The sequence below is a fragment of the Dermacentor albipictus genome, chromosome 1, assembly GCF_038994185.2.
Source record: "Dermacentor albipictus isolate Rhodes 1998 colony chromosome 1, USDA_Dalb.pri_finalv2, whole genome shotgun sequence".
Classification (NCBI taxonomy): Eukaryota; Metazoa; Arthropoda; class Arachnida; order Ixodida; family Ixodidae; genus Dermacentor; species Dermacentor albipictus.
The window spans coordinates 178,006,512-178,023,897 of record NC_091821.1 but is presented as its reverse complement, the minus strand read 5'-3'; the positions used below and the strand labels follow the sequence as shown (position 1 = coordinate 178,023,897).

Here is a 17,386-nt window from a genome sequence, read left to right as displayed (position 1 = left end):
TTAACACGAATTAACACGAACCTTCTGTTCAACATGAGACAACGTATTGGCCTGAACCAACAAACTGAATTATCTGTTAGGCAACGAAGTGTAACGTGACCTCGCTGCTTTAACTCAACAATCTCAGAAGCCTTTGTTCGCAGCTGATGGCGATATTGCCATGCGATCACGTCTTGGAACACCTGCAGTACTCCTGTAAAGACGGAAACGGAAAGAAGTCTATTGATTTACCATTTGCACCTCGTACAATGCATCCAAGACCTCTGCGAGCAATAAGCCGCAGTATGTATATAACAATGTTATCATGAGGCAACTGTTAACATAGTCATACACATTACTTCGAACAACTTTAACAATACAATTATAACTGCAAACAGTAAGATCTATTATGCTAGGGGATTAGGTGACGAGCTTGGAAGCACGCGTTGCCTGCTAATACGTTTCACTTATATCGCGGGTGGTGGCTAAAATGGCTGTTTGTTAGCTGGCGAAATGGAAAGAGCAAGTGCCTCTTTTTGTGTGCCCTGGCAGTTGCAATCATTGTTGCATTCTGACCCAGGCGCTGTATTTGCTTTCGAATGATTATGTGATATAGGTTCGTTTATTCACTTGTTTCTTTTTCTTGTTCAGTTCATATTTTTCGCGGTGCTAGTTTAAATTGACGCTCAAGGAAATTATGTGCCTGCGTTAGCATCACGTAAAGAGCAGCGAAGATCTATAAATTAGGTGCTTTGGACTTTTAGCCCCTACGCAAGGTTAACTGCGTCGAACTTGAGGGGTTAGAAACAGCAGGCTTCCGGCTACTCCTTTTCAATTATACAAAAAAAAAGAACAATCTGTGTTAACAATAATTTAGTAGACAGACGTCCAGTTTTAGATAATGGTCTCTTTTTCAACGAGCAGAAGAATGTGGACAAAAATGTCTTCTTTCATTGTTTAAGTCATGCAGAGGAGTGGGAAAACATATTTATAGACGTGGCGAATTCGGAACAACGTTCTTTGTCTGCTTAAAGCTAGCGAACAGTAGTAGATAAAGTAAATGTGAAGCTTACGTGACTTGGCGCCTTAATAACGGCACTTTGGGTTTACGTTTGCAGCTGTCGCCGCTTATGGCGGGACCAGTAAAGAATCAAAAGCAGAGCACAGTGTCGCAGGTCTGTGTTCAGTGGTTTTCCCGGCTGGACAGCTTTACGGCCAGATGTCTACATCGCGGGCCGCCTCGAACGACGAGGCAAGATTTCCCGTGTCGCGAAGAGAAATTTCCTTCGGTCCGAGACTTAAAGGGAGCCGCGCAGTAGCCGAGAATTGGCAGGCGACGCGTGAAACGGAGGCGCACCATCGTTCTTCTCCGGGATCGATCAGCGGTGCAGTGCTCTCCGCCACGTGGGTCCACTCGAACAGCTGTCGGCAGTGGCATGGCCAGCGGCTCACATCAGGTGGAAGGCAGGTTCGGAGACGTCGCCGTGGCCCTTTGCTCCCGAGAGCAGTACAAAGCCCAAGAGCTGGCCTAGTTGGATGCGATGTGAGAGCGGAGGTTCACGACAACCTTTCCAATCAGCAAGCATCGCATATAAGCTGATTGGTTGTTGAGTTCAAATTGTAGCGTCTGCGCTTATAGAGCCACAATAGAGTGCACGAAGGCCCCAGCTAGACGCTGCAGTATCAGACTTTAGTACCAGTGGCTGGCTCTGAATCACTGGTTTAGCTTGCAAGAAAGGCTGATGCGTAAGTTCATGAAGGCTGTGACACACATTTTGGTTTGACATTTTTGAAGCTCGGCAGAAATTAGCAGGATATTGCGCGTAATTATATCGTATAAGGAGAAGTTGCTGCCTGATTGAGTAGCCAACCAAGATCCGAAAATAAAGACTGAGGAAGAGCCACGGTGTGTCTAGCGAGCTACAGTACTGGAGCGGCAACCGCCAGCTGCAGGACCTGCACTGCGCCGGAGCCCTCTATACTCGCTCCACTCTCACTAGACATATGGTACACGTGCGAATGGAACAAATGCCCTTGCAAGTTATCACAGTCGCGCTATAAGCACCGGATGTCACAGCTCACAATGTAACAAACCTAAGCGAAATTTTTCACTGGCAATTGGGTAGACGAGCCGACGACATTCATTACAGGAGTTCTGGCTTCTTGACTAAGCCATGAGTCTACATTTTGGCACCAGCATTGGCTCGGAGAAGCGAGTTCTGCTCTTGAAGCGCGCCTCGATTGTCGCTGTGCTAGTTATTGCGGAGAAGTCGCGTTACGAATAACTTATCGACACGTCCAGTAGCTGCGAGAAAAAAACGATGGTGACGAGGAAATGAGCATCAAACGAATTTGCTCGGACGCAGGAAAACAAGGCGATTACAGGTGGCAGCATTTAAATAATATCGTATACGCTCATCGCACCGCTCGCCGTCACTAGAGGGACGTCGAGTACGATGGGCGTAAGCGACGATGATGTAATAAGAGGGCCCATGTCATGTTAGCCCTTACTTCTCAATACAGTATGCATGCGGTTGTTTTCTATTCGATTGGTGGCAAAAGTACGTAGGCTTTAACCTGGTCTTTCGCCTTACCATGAGGCGTGCAACTTGCTGCTGCCAGCACTAACTGTCCCTTCCTTCCCGTACTCACCGCGGTCCTCTCAGCAAATTTAACAGCCTAGCATAGTTTGCATTTTATGCGTTTGCACTTTCCTTTAACCACTTGTATTTTTCCTTTAGTCGCGTCCAGACTGCCAGTCCTATGCCTTTCGTTTGTTGGTGCGGGGCCACCTTGGCTCATGCAGAGCTCACGATGGAGTGATGCTTTGCACTTAAGGTCGCTAGAAAGGAGGTTCACGCTCGCTGCTACTCACGTGCGACCCCTCGCGGGAACAGCTGACTTGGTGCGAAAGCAAGCAGAAATAAAGATGAAAAATTGCGTTTGCAAAACAGGCAAGTGTAGCAAATTCCTTTCAAGACGGCTGCCACCATGCAGGTCGCGGGCCTGTGTCAACACCGCAGCAGCAGGCGATCTCGGACGCATTGTCCGGCAAGCAAAGAGCGCGGCGCACTCGCAAGCCGAGCGTCGCCTCGATTTACAGAGAGCGTGGTTCACAGCGCGCGGTGTTTTGTGCCGCGTTCAGCGAAATTGTTTCGCGTTTGGCCGGGTGCCGGCGCACTCGAGACAGCAAACGCGCCTGTTCGGAATGGTTAAAGCTGATGCAAAGCCGCGGCTTAAACTACGCTGGCGCGTGGGCGTTCCAGCAATAGACAAGGAGTTAAAACGAGGACGCAGTAAAAGGCGAAAAAAACAGCACGTCTTTTCGTCAGTTTGATGCCCAAGTTGGGAGGGAATGAAGAACAACAAGAAAGGATTGAACGTGAACAACTGTGTTTGTTTTCTTGCAGTTTCTGAGGTTTTCTGATTCTTTCTTCCCTTCAGGCTGCAGTGTCGAACCAAACAGGCACTAAGAAATAAGGCGGACACATCAAGCACTGTTTTCGCACGACATAGTGTGAAAACGACAAGGCTGCTTGTCATTTTAGATAACCGTCGTTGCCTATTGGTGCGAATGAGGGTCTAGATTAAAACATTACCGTATTAGGTTGAATGCAACCTGATTAGTCTTGCAATGAATCAAGTAAGGAACATAACTTTTTTTTTTGCAAGGAAAGCGTTATAGTATGTAATTTGTTACGTAGTCAACTGTACCATTAAAACGAAAATGAAAATCTGGGCTAGACTTCCAGTTATCTTCCGGCATGCATTATTATTTTAGGTTTGGTGAAAAAGACAATTTTAGCCTTCATTATGCCTTGCGGAAGGCTGCCAAAAATTATGCGGCTTCTTGGCACCACCAAGGCGTTTGCTGCGAAAGCATCAGTACTCGCGCATTTCTGCCTACGGTGATTTGATACTTTCTTTACCATAATTTGCACAATAATTCTTGTTGATTCGTATACGAAACAAGGAGGAAAAAAGGAAAGTAAGACTGGGGGTGCAATCACATTTGCACATAATTTGCTACTCTGCAGTGGGGGAAAGTGAGATGGAGAATGTGATAGAGAGGCGAGTTATACATTATACGAGTTAGCATTGGTTATACCATTCTACTCGCGTTAATTTACGTGCAAACAGACGAAGTCTCTTCTCACTTTCCGTCCTCGAAAGCAGAGTTGGCGCACATACGATTTTCTCATGCGATTGTTGAGTAGCTTCGCCAGCGTTATCATTGCTGCCACTGTCACACTTGCCCTGTAACCACTGATAACCCTTTCGTGGCCCTCCTCATTCATATGTTCGTAGACTTCCGTGATGCTACCTGGGGCCATGCCGTAGCACCAATTGTAAAGGCACAAAAGAGGCTCCGAGGTGTTAAAATGCGGTGAATTTTTTTATTAATTCTCTGATTTATATACATTGAAGAGGAGCACACAGTGCTGCAAAACTTGGACTTGTTGAAATCGTGGCATGCATGGTGTGTGAACACATCAACTTGATTATTACTTAGGATTGATGTGTTCACACACCATGCATGCCACGATTTCAACAATTCCATGTTTTGCATCAACTTGATTATTACTTAGGATGGGGAGAGGAAGAAGTCCCTCCGAGCGGCCGCTGCTTCTTCGGTGAGATATTATTTTTTGTTTTCTTCGAAGAATCAGTACTGTGTTGAGACTTCGCTGTTGTTCAGAGAGAACAGACATCCCGTGAGACACCTATATGCTAAAGATCACGCACAATATCGCGTGGTTTTGTTGCGCTCCGCAGCACATCCACGCCTACCACGGCCGTAGGCAGCAAAGAACACCGGCACGAGACATATGTCTGACAGCGCGCGTTCCTAGGCTCATGAGTGCCGCAGAATCGGCGCCGCACTCGGAAGTGCCACAACACGCGCTCAATGTCATCAAGCCGGCGACGCTAGTTTTCAACGCTGCCCTACCTTCCAGCGCACCTTCAGTGAATATGGCTGACACAAGCGAAAGTGAAGCCAAGAAACCACGGGTTGACGACGACAGCTAGGACATCTACCTTCAGAGAATACTACCCATCTTGCCCAGGCTTCGAGTGAAATTCGCAGACCTTCTCAGCAACGCCCTCTGCCATTAACACAGCAGCCTCATCTAACATCTGAACGACTACCTCAACATTCGCCTCAACCACACCAGTCATCCCAGGCGGTGGTGGTGGTAACAACTTTATTGACATTCTGCTCAGTTATGTTCTGGCAGGCCCGAGTCCTAGGATGGCCCCTCACGAGAAGCGACCCTTTCGGCCCAGGCAACGAGGGCTTTTTGTACTTTTTCATCCGGCGTTCTGAGCAGCTCTCAGCGACCATCTCGGTCAGCTCTTCAGCGACCTGCTTCAAGCACCCATGGAGCTTCAGCGTTGTTTGGTGATTACGCGTCTTTACTCGTGGCACGGATTATCCTGGCCATGCTATCCATAGCTCTGCGTGTAATTCTCATATTACACAGGCAAACAACCTACCAGAGGTAAAAGCACTACTTTCTATAAAATCGTTGGTGCTTCCACAACCACCAACAGCTCCACGGCAGGCTTACAATGAATAAACGTTACAAGAATGTTTTCATATTTCAATGGAATGCTAATAGCCTCCGAAAAAGGTCAGCTGATTTTCGCATACTAGCTCAACATAACTTTCATGTTTTATGTATACAGGAGGCAGGCGTACGAGATGACTTTCGTCTTTGAAACTATGTTATATATAAATCATCGTGCATTGCTGGAAGTAGCAGAGTGATGTTATGCGTGAGAAAAGACCTGCCGTCCTATTTAATACAGTCGAGCGATTTAAATTTACCGGAGTTCGTTGCATGCAAAATATCTTTTAGAAATACAAGCGTCACAGTGATCAGTCTTTATCTACAATGTTCCAGCAAAGTATCAGTAGACAGCTTCGTGAACGTGTTTGGTATCGCGAACTCGCATGTGCTGTTTTGCGGGGACCTCAACGCACATAACGTCATGTGGGGCAGTGAATATAACGATTCCCGCGGAAGCATTATGGAGTCTGCCACAGAAAAAAAGTAATCTGATCGTGTTAAATGACAGCTCTCCAACGTTCTTGCGTGGGTTTTGTTACTCAAGCTGTATAGATGTTGCGCTCTGCTCACAAGACTTTCTTGATGGCGTTGAATGGTCAACGGACATAGAAACGCATGGTAGTGATCATTTTCCGATCCTGGTAAAGCATCGTCTCATACGGAGTGAAGGGACCCGGCGCTACTCAAAATATACTAATTGGCAAAGTTTTCGTCACCATTTAGGTAACTCATTGGGCGAAAATCCGAACTTTCAAAGTTTTTAAAATATACTGTGCGAGTCTTACAAGATCTGCACAAAGCAAGTCATTGTTCCATATGAATACGCTGCAGTCGACGGGGAATATGATTGTCTAAGAGCAATTAGAAGACGCGCAGAACGGGCTTATCGCCGCAGTGGAAAGCTGGGTGACTACAAGGTGGCACAGAAAGTTAAGTCAACCTTGTGCAGACGCTTACAAAAATTAGGTACGAGAAGATGGCGAGAATACTGGTAGTCGTTGTCTCCGTTTACTCCAGTTCCCAGAATATGGTCAATTGTCCGATGTTTTAGTGGTCCAGTTACCCAGAGCCATCCCTTCCGAGCCCTTGCCGTAGCTCGAAGCACTCCGGAAGCATCTGTTGCTGACGAGTTCTCTCAACTTATATCCAGACCAGAAATTCCGTTTACTTGCCTGCAATTTGCAAGTTCGACAACACTAGCAGAACAGAAGGTTCGTGCGTGCTTTATGTCACAACATCCTCAACTCGACGGTGAGTTTAGTTCAAATTAATTCAAATGTGCTCTTTCGTCATGCCGTACAAAAGCAACCGCAAGCCCAGATGGTGTTACGTATGTGATGTTAAAAACCTAGGTGCAGTAGGAAGAATGACTCTTTTGGAGATATTTAATGATATATGGTTTGATTGTTGTATTCACATGGGAGGTACTCACATATGGGGCAGAAACCTGGAGGCTTACGAAAAGGGTTCTGCTGAAATTGAGGACGACGCAACGAGCTATGGAAAGAAGAATGATCGGTGTAACGTTAAGGGATAAGAAAAGAGCAGATTGGGTGAGGCAACATACGCGGGTAAATGACATCTTAGTTGAAATCAAGAAAAAGAAATGGGCATGGGCCAGACATGTAATGAGGAGGGAAGATTACCGATGGTCATTAAAGGTTACGGGCTGGATTCCAAGGGAAGGGAAGCGTAGCAGGGGGCGGCAGAAAGTTAGGTGGGCGGATGACATTAAGACGTTTGCAGGGACAACATGGCCACAATTAGTACATGACCGGGGTAGTTGGAGAAGTATGGGAGAGGCCTTTGCCCTGCAGTGGGCGTAACTAGGCTGATGATGATGAGGATGATGATGATATATGGATAAGAGAGACTCTCCCAGATTCATGGAAATTAGCTCAGGTAATTCCAGTTCTAAAACCAGGAAAGACTCTCCTTTGTCTTGACTCCTACCGACCCGTCAGTCTGACAAGCTGTTTTTCCAAACTAATTGAGAAGATGATAGACAGTCGACTGCAATGGTGGTGGAAACACACAAATGTGTTTTCCAACTACATGACCGCTTTTCGACAAAATCGGTGTACAATGGATGCAGTATTAGACATTGTCACATGCGTCGAACATGAACGATCTTGTGGAAATGTGACAGTAGCAGTATTCTTAGACATTCAAAGAGCATTCGACTGTAAGTCACATACACGTCCTTGCTGGTATGTTAGAGCTCGGCCTGCACGGTCGAACACTGCGACGAGTATCAAATTTCTTGAAAGTTAGAAAAATATGGAAACAATCGAAGGAGAGAGTGATTATCACAGCACCACGCAGGGCGTTCCGCAGGGCGTTACGCAGGGCGTTCCGCAGGGCGTTACGCAGGGCGTTCCGCAGGGCGTTACGCAGGGCGTTCCGCAGGGCAGTGTTCTCAGTCTGTTTTTATTCAACTGTGTCATGGCAGCCTTGCCACAAAAACTCCCGTCTAGTCTACAGTATTCTCTGTACGCCGGTGACATCTGCATATGGGCCTCTGGATCTCATATACAAGACATTCAAACAACACTGCAAGAGGGTCTTGATAATATCGACACCTTTTTAAAAGCAAGACGCATGAGTCTTTCATACGCAAAGACAGCCGTACTTCCTTTCACTAGATGACAGCTGAATAATTTCCAACTTATGCTTACTGGGCAAACCTTGATGTATATGAAAGAGCATAAATTTCTTGGGCATCATATTGTATGCGCGACGTGAATTGTGTAGTACTTTCTGGAAGCCACGCGGCACCAGTGATTGCACTGGACCTTTCGACGAGTCATATATAAAAGGCGGCGCGTTTTACCCATAGATCAGATTTTCGGCGATCACCGACTCTGCTACATGTCTCTCAAGTTCTCTGCCGCACTATAGTGCGAAAGGAAAACAGGTGTAAAGCTGCGCTCAAATTTCGCGTTAGGGAGCTTCGTAATCGTTAGTGAATGTTTTGTCTTTTTTAGCGAACTCAGGGATTTCTTAGGCTTAATATGAATTTCCAGACAGGTGAACTGCAGAGTTGTCGCATCAGACAGCAGGAGGAATGACCTGGTCGTCAGTCAGAAGTGCAGCCTTACGCGTAGAACTGGCAGCACTCAACTTGATGCGTGGTATTTTGTGGGTTGACTGGCATCTTCCTGGAAAGGTGTCCAGGCAAGATTTCTCAAGTGCAGGCGCAGGGATTCGAGAGGATACTGTGTTGTGACTGGCTGGTCTTGGAGCTACAGACATAGCCGGCGCTGTGGGTGGCACTCCGTGGAAATGCAAGACAAATCTTACGAGCCTGGCTTTTGATGTTCTCGAAGGCGCAGGGTTCTTTTGCACTCTTTTTAGAGATGACAACTAGATTACACTGCAGGACACCTGAAAGAATCATCTGTGGCCATATTCGCAAAAACGTTATTGCGCTAAAATTGTTCTTAAGAGCAAATGATAATAGCAAACACTTACGGAAAAAAAAACTTCGTGAATTTAGCCCCTGGTTTACTTGTTACTTGTAGACCGGAATGCACGCGCATATCCCAAGCTTTTGCTGCAAGAAACCTTAGCTGACTGGAAATTGCTGCAACAACTTCTTCAAGTAATTCATCTGAGGATTCTGCGGACGCCTCGATCATTTTCAAGCCTGTGGAATCTGTGACAAGAACTCGCAGATTTACATTATCGCTTGAACGTTTGTTAAAATCACGTGCAGGTTTGTCGGCTTGTGAGTGAATGCCACCAATGCGTATTTTATACTCGAAATTTCTAGACCTTTGTTACTAAGAGAAGGTGTTGTCGACGTGACCGCCTTTAAGGCCCCCATCATTCGCAGTTGAGGCCGTCTCAGACCCGATGCAGAAACACAGATGCCGGCGGCGTATGTACATACCTGAACTGCTTTAAGCATTCATGTCTGATGAGTGCAAGGTTAAAGATATCAGATTAAGGATAGGTATACCAATTAATAATAGTTGCAGTGGAACTTATAAGCTTCCCCAGCTTACAGGAGCTATGCGGCGCATGGGAGCTGCGCGATTTTTATTTCACCCACAGTTATGTAACGTTTGAAATGAAAATGGCTGTTCATCGCTATCTGCGTTTTACTATTGAAATTACCTGGCATGACGACGTGTCTCAATCGCATTTTTCAGCTTCACGCCATCGATGCGCAGCGCACACACGTTGACATTGTGCCCATGGTCCTCCGTGATTGTAAACTGCCGGAACATTGTGTTTCCCCTGTGATCTCCAGAGTACCTAAGTCTGCTGAGCCGGGGACTTGACACGACGCGGATTTTTTTTTTACTGCTGCATTTCTTTTCTCCTTTAAAACTGGAAGAATAATCCAGTTCTGTCCATTAACATTTATTCGCACAGAACTTGACAAAAGCTTAAAGAAATCTGAAAGAAAAGAACAATGTAGCTCGTCGCTTATTCAACTATAAGGTCCCGAACTATGGACACACTTCACGCGTGCATCATTTATTAGGCTAAATGCGATGGCGCTGTTCTTAGATTTAGGCACCGGGACCATACGTACTATGGCAGCTATATTGACGACTTACTTTGTGAAATAAACATTTTTCTGTCAAATTTGAGCGCAAGCTTACGTCGCGAGACTCGAGCTAGCGCGCACATCATTTATTCTTTAGTTTGCCGCGTTACTTGCAAGGAAACTACGGCTTGTTCGACAGTGGCGCGTGCATAATTGAAAATCTCATCTTGAAATCCTTCACGTGGAAAGAAGCAGCACAGACTGTGAAGCCAAATTTGCCGCTTTCTTTGTAAGCGGCAGTCAGCGGCACCAGGACACATTTCATGTCAACTGTGTTTGTGTGCACAAAGGCATCCACAATGAGGTGATGTTCACTACATCCAGTCACTTAAATGCTGTCCTACTTAAATAGGTAGGTTTAACCGGGGTTTCAACTGGAGAGGTTAAAAGCAGCATGCTTCCGAGATATTTCATTCCGCTTGTGGGGACAGTAGAAATTTAGTAACAAAAATAAATTAAGTACTATGACTCCAGAATAACTATTTCAGATATGGGATCAGAGCTCGATAAAGCCTGTAGAGCCGACTCGAGTTTAGTTCACTGTTTGCTCCATTGGTGAATTGTCTGTAGAAAGGAACCCAGTTAGTTCGCTGTTATTGCTGTTTAAATATTATCTATGCTGCATGTGCACTACTATGTGCGTGAGTTCATTGCTTCGTTTATTCTTGTACCTCCCTTTTTTGTGTGTTCACTGATATTTATTTTTATTTTCCCCACATTGCGCGGACAATTCATTATGTGTTCTTCCTCGTGCACTGGTGCGCTTCTTATACGGCGTCACTGGTCTTGCATAGTGCGTATCGATGCTTAATCGCTCCCCCGATGCGCCGCGAGACCTGTCGTTTATCCTGCGCCACTTTTGGAGAGATTGTCGGCTGATTACAACGTCGGCTATTTCCGCGCCAACCACGATCTTGTCAACGTTAACCCGCCTGACTTTCCTCCTTCCAAATTACTAAAATTTCTTCCCATTTCTCTGCTATTTTATTCAGGCGAAGCTGTGCCATATCCTGATATATATATATATATATATATATATATATATATATATATATATATATATATATATATATATATATATATATCCACACACACACACACACACACACACAAATGTTATGAAATGTTATGTGTGCGGCTAATGCAAGTGCCACCAAATGGGATCGGTATTAGCCCTGTATGCTAACCACCGACAAAGTGGTAGCGGTGAGCACATCTCTGTTCTGCCTAGCCAAAAAAATAAATGCCTACACGAAACTTGAACATGCAATGTCAGCTCGTAGGTATGTCTAAAGCAGACCCATCTCTTCGTAAGATAGCCCATTATATTGAACGAATTCCTTGATTCACCTTGTTTTCTTCGATTAAACCACCGGGTGTGTGCCCATTCTTGACTAATCCTTTAGCATGAGTATGTGCCACAGAAGACGCATAGAATTCTCAAATGCAGCTACATATGTGTCGTACTCCTCCGCGCATGCACCTGCCATCCCCACTCTTCGCTCGACAGGCATTATACGTGGACTTCGTCCTCGTGACATTGCTGTTTAGACTTCGCACCCTGTGCATCCGCCTGATTTGGTGTTTGCATTTCGGCATAGTTTGCGAATGATGCGGTGCATAAATATAAAGCTTGCATGCGATTAAAGTTCTCACCTTTCTGGTGCATAGAGATGAACATTGCATGAGATTTACACGGTGCATTGGATGACAGTAAACACAATTGTACGCATCGCCGTTAGGTATAGCATTTAATTAACCGATTAAATAAATATTTGCTTCAAATCTATTCTAACATGTGCGTTGGACCTGCACCATTAAAGAAATTCGCTATATATATAAAAAAATTGCACTATTGGTTTAACAGTCAGAGTTTCAGGATAGCCGCCTGTTTTGTACCCGCTTATTAAAAACTTTGTATCATGCACGAGGCAAAGTGCATGATACAAAAAGCACTTACGCTAGAATTGTTCGTAAGAGAACATTTAAGCCAATTTTAATGCAGTATATATTATTGGCGAAGCAGCCCGGCCAATGGCAAATAATACTTACAAAAGAAAAGCTTTGTGATTTTGGACCCAGGTCCATAATCAAGAAGGTTTAGATGCGCAAGAAGTTCCATCATATTGCGGTACCCATTGCGGGTTAGCTTTTCCTCGTAGCTTAAAGATTCTTGAAACGTATTTTTTTTTAAGGGAAGAGGGGTGGGCCGGGGGGGGGAAGAAGTAGGTTGTACCTTTTCTCTTATACACTGTGCCTGTGCGGTGCCCAAAGTGCTGGGACCGCAATTCTAAAGCTGTTCTTTCGTAACTGCTATTTAACATATGATGACCACCTTCCATAACATGTCCAGCATCAGCATTGACTACAATTTTCTCTTACGACAAAATCTAGCGTGAGAACTTCTTGTAAATACGGGCCTTGCTTTCCTACTTTTGAGCGGGTGGTTTTCAATTGGCCGTTGATTCATGGATGAATAGCGCCGTCCTGCTTCGATCATGCCGTTCTTCCGGAGAGCCAGTCATCTATACAAGAGGCCTATTATTCGGCACTCGTGTGTTGGCAAGTGACGAAGCGCACCTTGAACAAGACATGACAAGACAAACCAGCGCTTTGGGCACCTCACAGGCACAGTGTATGAGGGAAATGGTACAATCTGCCTCCCCCCCCCCGGCCCGCCCCCTTCCCTGGTGCAGAGAGTCACGTATGCAAATAGACAAACAAAAAACTGTCCACATGCACTTTACTAAAAAGTGTATGCCAGAACCGTATACTATCTATCCGGTTCCCCATTGCAGATTGTTTCCGAGTACAAGTACTTGGGTGTATTCCTCACACCATCCATATGTTGGCACAGGCACGTTGATTTCATTACAGAATAGCCCTAGTCCGGGGATCGAACACAGAACCAACACCTTTCTGGGGCGTTCGCTCCACGATTTGAGCTAATCCGAAGGCTAGCAGATCGCAGAGTGAGGCCGGATGAATCGAAAAGTGTAAGTAAAAATTCTGCGAGTAGCAGCTTCGAGATATCCGTCTCCGAAATGCCCCTCCTAATAGAGTGGAGTTATGCGTATTTCTGACCTGTATACGCAATGCCTCATAACCTCGAGCGTACCGGAATCTTGGAAGAACGCTAACATAATCCTAATCCATAAGAAAGGGGACGCCAAAGACTTGAAAAATGATAGACCGATCAGCTTACTGTCCGTCGCCTACAAAGTATTTACTAAGGTAATCGCAAATAGAATCAGGAACACCTTAGACTTCTGTCAACCAAAGGACCAGGCAGGATTCCGTAAAGGCTACTCAACAATAGACCATATTCACACTATCAATCAGGTGATAGAAAAATGTGCAGAATATAACCAACCCTTATATATAGCTTTCATTGATTACGAGAAAGCGTTTGATTCAGTCGAAACCTCAGCAGTCATGGAGGCATTACGGAATCAGGGTGTAGATGAGCCATATGTAAAAATACTGGAAGATATCTATAGCGGCTCGACAGCCACCGTAGTCCTCCACAAAGAAAGCAACAAAATCCCAATAGAGAAAGGCGTCAGACAGGGAGATACGATCTCTCCAATGCTATTCACCGCATGTTTACAGGAGGTATTCAGAGACCTGGAGTGGGAAGAATGGGGAATAAAAGTTGATGGAGAATACCTTAGCAACTTGCGATTCGCTGATGATATTGCCTTGCTTAGTAACTCAGGAGACCAATTGCAATGCATGCTCACTGACCTGGAGAGGCAAAGCAGAAGGGTGGGTCTGAAAATTAATCAGCAGAAAACTAAAGTAATGTTTAACAGTCTCGGAAGAGAACAGCAGTTTACGATAGGTAGCGAGGCACTGGAAGTGGTAAGGGAATACATCTACTTAAGGCAGGTAGTGACCACGGATCCGGATCATGAGACTGAAATAACCAGAAGAATAAGAATGGGCTGGGGTGCGTTTGGCAGGCATTCTCAAATCATGAACAGCAGGTTGCCACTATCCCTCAAAAGGAAAGTGTATAACAGCTGTGTGTTACCAGTACTCACATATGGGGCAGAAACCTGGAGGCTTACGAAAAGGGTTCTGCTGAAATTGAGGACGACGCAACGAGCTATGGAAAGATGATCGGTGTAACGTTAAGGGATAAGAAAAGAGCAGATTGGGTGAGGCAACAAACGCGGGTAAATGACATCTTAGTTGAAATAAAGAAAAAGAAATGGACATGGGCCGGACATGTAATGAGGAGGGGAGATAACCGATGGTCATTAAGGGTTACGGACTGGATTCCAAGGGAAGGGAAGCGTAGCAGGGGGCGGCAGAAGGTTAGGTGGGCGGATGACATTAAGACGTTTGCAGGGACAACATGGCCACAATTAGTACATGACCGGGGTAGTTGGAGAAGTATGGGAGAGGCCTTTGCCCTGCAGTGGGCGCAACTAGGCTGATGATGATGATGATGATGATGATGATGATGATGCGTATTTCTGCTTTGCAGTGTGCGAAGAATTTTTTTTTTGATAGAAATACAGCACAGTACACGTGGACGTTAAGACATACGATAAAACTTTCTGCCGGTGTAGTGCCACAGGTGGGATGAGGCGTATACAGCTGCTCGAGTGGTCACCCTCTCCACGATAGGCAAACCTCTACAGATTTATTCAGTTAACCCCCCTCCCCCTACCCGTTCTTCTTTATCTCTGCATAGCGCGCCATGCGCTTGCTTTTACAATGTTGCTAGGCGCGATAAACCCGTAACGCTGATACATGGAGGATACTGGTGGCATACTTCCATGTAGCAGACCAGCTCGTGTATCGCAACGCCGAGCTTACAATTTTCTCCCGACGTTAGGTCTTTGCAACGAAGGGAGTGGGAGATGAGGAAGCCGCCGGCCTCCAATATAAGGAAGAAACCTTTCCTTGGAGAAAATTAACAGCAAGACACTCCGGAACACGGGACGAGAGAGAAGCGATCAGGGAAAGGAAACCAATCGACGAGCGCTGCAGGGCTCGTTACCGCGCGTGCAAACGAGCGCCGTGTGTCAGCGTGGTGTAGCTTTCCTTAGTGGTTTTAGTCTCCCTATAAATTTTCCTTCCTTCCGCTCGTTAGGCTCGCAGCGTAACCAGTCGTATATTCGCTGTAGCGGCTGAGCGGCCTATGGCCGTGTGCGCCTCAGCTCAAGGTCGTAGTTGCGGCCACGGCGGCCGCTCACCAAAGGTGATGTAGTGCATCGCCTGCGGATTCAATTTAAGGACGGCGAGAGGTCAATAATTATTCCGAGCCCTCCACTATACAGCTTCTCTCGCAGTGTTGGTGCAGAAACTGCACTCATTTTGGCCAGCTGTATTGTCCACTGTAATGCTGGTCTACCGCAGTAGTTCTATACCTGTGACTCACAGCACAGTGGATGGCTTTGCTCTTACGCTTCGCAGAGTAAAACGCCAAGACAGCTCGGAATCGAATGGGTGCGTACGGAGAATCACAAAACGACACGCCGTACACCAACATGCATGTGGGTAACGAGCTGGCGCCTCCTCGTCCATTCCTACGGCATCTCCACTTCCCCCGTCACCCTGACCTCTGCGTCCCTCCTGCTATCACGCTTTGCCGTGTTGCAAGCTGTTGCCTTCCTGTAGCTTCTGTTCTGGCTTTGTGTTATTCTCGTTTTGCATCTACGAAAATACAGAAATGATGAATAAAAGATGCCGCTTTCGCGGAAAGGAGCAGGCGCGACGTTACCGTTTCGAAAGGGTTGTCCTGTAGCTCGCTTTGTTTTCCGATTCCATTAGATTCTAGTTTGCCTTAACCCGATGTTCTCAAACGGGATCAGGTCTGCAGGTTTCGACGGCTGCGAAGAAACATCCCTCTTTTCCATGCCGAAAAGAAGGAGGTACAAAGATGTGCTCTGGGAGACCTAAATAAAGAAAATAGCGTAATAAAATAAAGGAGCAGGCGCAGCGACGGCATCTTGCACGCAACAGCTACACATTTGTTTCCGCGATTCTCGGGCGCTGGCTTATAAGCCGCGAGAGGGCACCGCTTTTTCTGATCCCCTGTTTGCGGCGGCCGGTAAGCCGACCTTCGCAGCGTGTTGAGCCTTTGTGCTTGCGCCTCATCGTCGCTGGTTCGCGGGAACGGCGCGAGTACGGGGCGACGTATACTACTTGCAAGCAGCTACGCTCTTCGACGCACTTTGGTATTCTTGCTTTTCGCGCTAGACGTATACACGACTCTCGCGCTATTCAGATAAAAAAAATGGCGGAGGTTGTTATTAAATGTCCATCTCTTCCTTATGTTGCTTCAAAATGTGACCGCGAGTGAGGCAGCTTCTATGCACATACGGGAGCCGCTATTGCGCCCATGTAAAACTGATGCTTTGTGAGGAAGTTTCAGCTTTGTGTGTGAGTCAGTGCCAAGATGGCATGTAATGTGACACACATATTCGTTCGACACGTTAACGTTTTTTGTCTAATACGCGCATTTGTTTGTGCCACTACCGTAAGCTCACGATGTGTTACGAAAGTTTTTAATTTGATCTCAATCAATCGATCAATCAATCAATCAATCAATCAATCAATCAATCAATCAATCAATCAATCAATCAATCAATCAATCAATTGCATGGGCTGGTATTTTCTCTTGCGAATATTTCTAGCGTAAGAGCTTTTGGTGACTGCGGACCCTGGTGTCCAAGATTAGACAATTTATGCGTGCTTTGGCCGCGAAAGGGCACCACATCATGTTTCAGTGGCGTTTAGGTGACTGCGGCGCCACAGGTAACGAGCACGCCCATGGAGCTGCTCAGTCAACTCTTGAAGACGGCACACATGAACAGGGCACGCACAAAGCACCTTTTTCGCCATAATTGCTCGTAAGAGAATATTTCGGCCAATTCTGATGTTGGACATAATATTAGCGGAGGAAAAGCTTTGCGAATTCGGCCCCAATACCGTTGTCGAGCGCTAGAAAACTTCGCGTGCTTGCACCAGACATAACGTTCTCCGTGTGGAACATCACAAGTTTTCAGAACAAGCGACTGCACCACCTAGGCTCTTCGTTCCGCGGTCGCATTCGATGTGGACTCTACCGACGCGAGGCTTTGTACGCCTGCCTTGTCAGCTATGCATGGCTAGGGGTGATCTTTACGAGTTATTTTGCCTTTCGCGTTGGAATGGCTGACAACGCTACGTGCGATAACTGTGGTCACGAGAAGACTATATATAGCGTGCAGGGACAATTACTTGCCGCTGCGCGAGTTCGCGTTGATAACAA

The 17,386-nt window shown here is 46.1% G+C and overlaps 1 protein-coding gene across 4 annotated transcripts in view; it reads left to right on the top strand.

Moving 5' to 3' along the window:
- The window catches only part of LOC139052724 (sodium-dependent noradrenaline transporter-like), a 165,559-nt gene that overhangs the window by 49,257 nt on the left and 98,916 nt on the right, over positions 1-17,386 (top strand). The gene's annotated exons all lie outside the window — the stretch shown is intronic.